This window comes from Castor canadensis, chromosome 6 (assembly GCF_047511655.1).
Source record: "Castor canadensis chromosome 6, mCasCan1.hap1v2, whole genome shotgun sequence".
Classification (NCBI taxonomy): Eukaryota; Metazoa; Chordata; class Mammalia; order Rodentia; family Castoridae; genus Castor; species Castor canadensis.
This window is the reverse complement of record NC_133391.1, coordinates 115,253,573-115,258,934: the sequence shown is the minus strand read 5'-3', so window position 1 is coordinate 115,258,934 and position 5,362 is coordinate 115,253,573. Positions and strand designations below refer to the sequence as shown.

The following is a 5,362-nucleotide window of genomic DNA, read 5'->3' as shown; positions in this document are numbered from 1 at the left end:
GCAGTACTGGGGTCTGAATTCAGGGTCTGGAGCTTGCTAGGCATGTGCCCTACCACTTGAGCCACACCCAGGTTCTTATCACTATTTTAATGAACAAAGAATCTTAGAGGAGCTAATCAATTTACCTCAATCCTCATCTAGGAAGTGGTGGACTTCAGCCCACATCTTCTGACCCCAAAGCATGTTCTCTAAAGCACATGACACAGGTACCCTCCATCCTCACCTGCCTCTCCTCTCATAGCTGGCTACCCAGTCTGGGAGTGAGGGGGAAATGGATGAACAAAATCACTTAATGACACTGGGAACTGCCATACCACCCAATACCCCTTACCTGGCTATGCTCTCTTAAACCATTCGAAGTCACCAGCAGCAACTAAAAAACACCCATGACCTTTAAGGATCATCAGGACCCAGAAAGTCCAGACCACACCATCCCCACAGCCCTTGATCTTCTCCCTTCTTCGGCATTATCCCAGGGCCTGGCACCTGAGCCTCGCAGTACATTCCCATTAACTCCCTCACTCAGGAGAGCTGACTCCTCACAGCCAAAATCTCACTCTTAAGTCCCAGAACAAGTGTCACCCCTGTGTGACATGTCAGTGTATGTGTGACACTTTTGTAGACGCCCACTATACTCTTGACCTATCTCTGTAATACCCCATCGTGTTGAACTTATGAGTTATGTGTATGTATTATTTCTCCCAATGCAAGCACGCACAAACACATACACAATTTTACAGATTTGGTAAGGAATAGGCCTCCATACGATAATAAAATCATACACATGCACCATTACAACTAGCTCCCTCTTCAGTTTAATGGAATGAAAACCAGTTTTGAACTTTTCATGAACTAGGAAACAAAAAGAAGTATAGAAAAGGAATTTCCAGAACTGAGCGTAGAGGTACACACCTGTCATATAGCTATTTGAGAGACAGAGGCAGTAGGATCACAAGTTTCAGGGCAGTCTTAACTACAGAGAGACTCCTTCTCTCTTTAAAAACCAAAACACTGCAAGAACAATAAAAACAAAGCAAATCAAAAGAAAAGACCCCATAGAAACAAAAAAGGACGTTTGTACATTACATGTCTGGGAGAGTAGACAAGGTATAGCACACAGATCACATAATGAAAGTTAGTTTTAAAAACAACTTGGTTCTTTACAAAAAACAAAAATTAAACTTACAAAGGTCACTGCATGGGCAGTAAATGAGAGTAAATCGAGGGGATTATAGCTCAAGTGGTACAATGCCTTCATGAAGTCCTGAGTTCAACCCCCACTACTGAAAAAAAAATGTAAATGTACTGACTACTGAAAAACAAATGAACAAACAATAAATCTATTGATAATTTCTCTCCATAAAGTATTTCTCAAAGACTTTCCAGTAAGACAAGCCCAATATTCCTGTTAGCAAGACCTTCCCATTAACTTCAAAGACTAGATGGGACATAAACACAGCTGTTTTTATTTGTAGATGCTAACACTGTTTGGATAATTTCTTTAAAATCTGACAAAATTTAATACCCTTTTTAGTCAAAAAAAACCAAACAAACAAACCTGGGAAATATAAGGAAGGGGTGAACTTGTTCAAAGTACACTGAATGATTTTATGGAATGACCACAACGAAACCCTCTCTTATTATTAATGCCTACTAATTCAAAAATATAATAAAACTATTTTTAAAACCTGGGATAGTTCACTTTTGCAATGGCTGCAGATTGATTTTGGAATTCACTATCAACTTTGGAATGAGTTTAACAAAATAATCACTTTCATAGAAACAAGGGAATAAAATGGGAAAACATAAGTACACATCCCAGCTCACAACTGCAATTTGGTTTTTAAAATCTGTGTCTCTGGGGTAAGCTCAGATTCTGTATGTAGCAACTCTGGCATACTGAATGTTTCTCAGAGGAGTGATGTTTAGAAATGGAAATATGCCAGAAGTGGAAACAGGGTTTGGTTTGAAAATCATCAACAACAGTCAGAGCTGTAGGAGTCCAGGCAGTGCCCGTGTAGCCTGCATTGTTTCTTTCCTCTTACAAAGCAGCAGCCATGGGACCCCTGTCATGGAGCTCTAAGGAGATGGACCAAAAGCCAAGGCCGTGTGCCTTGCCCTGGGAGCGCCTGGGTCTGTAGTTGGCTTCCTGTATAAGCACAACAGACAACATCACCAAGGGCCCTTGGGAGGCACCCACAGCTTTCTTTGAAAAATCTGAGAAAAATAAAAGCACTGCCAGGACATATAAGAACTACTTAAGTCCTCAGAGCACACAGCCATGCTACTATTCACTGTTGTAGTGTGATGGTCTCCTCAGTTCACATCTACTCAGCAACTTAGCTATTTCTATCCTCATGATTTTCACAATTATCCCATTGGATCTGGGACACATTTTTAAAGAAATCTACATGCTTATTAATTCCATTAGAAAAAAATATTCTTATGTAAAATTTTGATCAACATTCTTCTCCTTTATCATACAAGTTTGAATATTTAAATTTTATTCATCACATCTCTAACATGAGCACTAAATAGATCACATTGCTAAATCAGCATGATTTACTTGAATTACATGTGCTGTTTATTACTTCTCAGGAATACTTCATCTTTCCTATCACAATTCATCTTTTCCTTTATTTTTATTTATTTGAGTAGCTATGTACTTAGTATCTCCTCTCTCACATGTAGCAATGTGAGTATATATAAGTGCAATTTACAGCATTAGTAACTGGATTCATTATCTAATCTTAAATTCATGTCAAATCTCCCTATGATATTTTATTTCCATGATAACTAGATATTTGAGTTATACTTCCCAAAATCAATTGTAAAAACTAAGATGTTAATTTAAAAATGTGACAAAAATCTCAAGAATAAACAACACTGCACCCACTTACAGTTCTGCCCCTGTAAGAGGTCCTTGCACAGCTGCCTCTTCTGTCACAACATGGCCTCCTTTATTCAAAGCAGCAACCTGATAGCAGCTCTAGCGGGAAAATTACTCTTGAAATACTTCTTGTAGACTTCACTGACAGTGCCAAAGTCACTATGTCAGCCAGAAAAACATGCCAATTTCAGAATTTCACTAATATTTTAAGAGCTTATTTAGTTTCTTCTACTACTCCTCCTGGAACAAGCTGTCCATTCAAAAGGTCTATGCCTATCTATCCTGTAACTGGCCCTGTGGACTAACACAGCTTGATGGTAGGGACCAGTGACCCCAGGGACTGTTGAAGTACTGATCACCTTTCAGATGAGGAATGACATGGTTAATCTTTCTATCTCATGGCCACCCCAAGAGAAGAAACCCCTACACCCACCCTACTCACTTCTCACCCCACTGCCTGACCAGCCCAGTGGTGCAACGCAGGAGACTCTGGGATGCATTTTGTGAATGCCACCAAGAGGTTAATAGAACCGTTGGCACAGATTCTCTTCATAAAAGATCCATAGAGCTGATACAGAAATGTTAGGTTTCCTGAAGGAAATGTTCAAGGACATCTCTACTGACACAGAAAAAAGTCAACCCAAGAGGAAAGTTGTAAAAATGAAACATCAGTGAGAAAGGACACCCTGCCTTCCCCACACAGTTCTCCCACATAGGGGATGCAAACTTTTCTGCTTGTCTCAAACCAGTGTCCACACCCTGGGAAATTCCCTGACCACCCCAGTCTGCACTGGGCAGGAAAAAACATCTATTTCAGAAGCTGGGATGCAGTTCAGTGATAGAGTGTGAGCTGAGCATGGGTAAAGCCTTGTATCAATCCCCATACAGTAAAAGGAGAGAGAAAAAAAAGAGAAAGAGAAAACACCTATCTTTCCTAGTTTTGCAGTTTGAGGTCTTAAAAGAAATCCAAGTGGTCCTTCACCTCCAAGGGTTCTGCATCCCTGAATTCAACCAACATTTGATCAAAAATATGTAGTTGAAAAAATTGTCTGCACTGAATGTTTAGACTTTTCTTCTTGTCATTATTCACATTATTCTTCTTGTTCATCTATAATATCATTGCTATAGATTATAACAAAGGTTTAAATTGCAAGTAAATTGCAACACTCACTCCAGTTACCTAGTCAACAATGACTATGAACTGATAAACATCTGCAGGAACCAATCCAATGACATACACTGTGTTTGTGAGTCCCACAGCAGGTAGAAGGCACAGAGATGGGCTGAATGGGACTCTTGGCTTTCAACACCAGCAGGAAGTCATTATAGGATCTGTTCCAGGTCACCACTCACACTCTCTTCATTCTTCCACCTCATCCTCACATCTTCCTCACACCAACAGCCTGGCCCAGAAGCCCTGAAGGCACACCCCCTGCCTTGCTCTTCCATGGACTAGAAGATATTTTTGCAGAAGACTTTCCCAACTCCTGACCTTGGAGACACTGAGGGTTGGAGGACAGGGACACTATCGCTAGGGCCAGGGACTCACCTAGAGGGCTGCTTCCCATTCAGGAGGCATTGGGGTGAACGGAGTCCAGGCAGCCCCTGGAGTCTGGGGGTCCTCAAGATTGTGCTTGGCTGGCAGCAGTTCTGACTGTCTTCACTCACAAGGAGATGACCTAGGAGTCACCCACAAGGAGATGACCTAGGCAAGAAAGGAATTATCATCTGCTCTCAGACTTACTTACACTGCACTAACTGAAGAGTCCTGATCCAGCACACAGACTCTTCTGTTTCAGCTCCAGTTGGTCCTGCATTTCTTCACAGAAAAAGTACACTCAGGACCTTTGCACTGACTGTCTCTGCCCACAAATAGGCATGTTGTTCCCACTGTCACATCCTTCCAGTATCTGTTGTTGGGTCAAAGAGACTCCCTTACCAGCACCTACCAGACATAGCCACTGTTCCTCTGTTACTTTTTTCAAGTTGCCCACTTCGCCTGGCATGTTGTGTATGGCACAGCTTGCTTTTCTGGTCTCTTTCTCATAACGAAGAATATGCCCCAAGGGCCTGGTCAGTGTAGACTTTTTTTTAAGGATCAGATTAAAATATATTGTCACACAGGTGTGGTGGTGCCTGCCTATAATCCAAGTACTCACTAGGCCCAGGCAGGAGGATATGCATTTAAGGCCAGCCTGGGCTATGTAGTGAGACAACTAGAAACTTCACCATTTCACCACTTCTTCACTAAGCTCCAAACCGTGCAAGAACTTGATGTATCTCCAGCAATAACTGGAAAGTGAGGTGTGCCTACTTCAAAAGTAAAATAAAGCATCCAATGCTTAATTGGATTTGCATAATTAAAGAAATACATATATATCTCTCCAAGTTCAGGACCAGAACTTCTCTTAAGATCTCATGTCCTAAATGAAAACAGTGGCCCCTACATGCTCACAATAACAAAATCAGGAA

The 5,362-nt window shown here is 41.3% G+C and overlaps 1 pseudogene; it reads right to left on the bottom strand.

Moving 5' to 3' along the window:
* Positions 1 to 2,896: 2,896 nt before the first annotated feature.
* Positions 2,897 to 3,270, bottom strand: LOC109695381 (2-iminobutanoate/2-iminopropanoate deaminase pseudogene; annotated as a pseudogene).
* Positions 3,271 to 5,362: the final 2,092 nt, after the last annotated feature.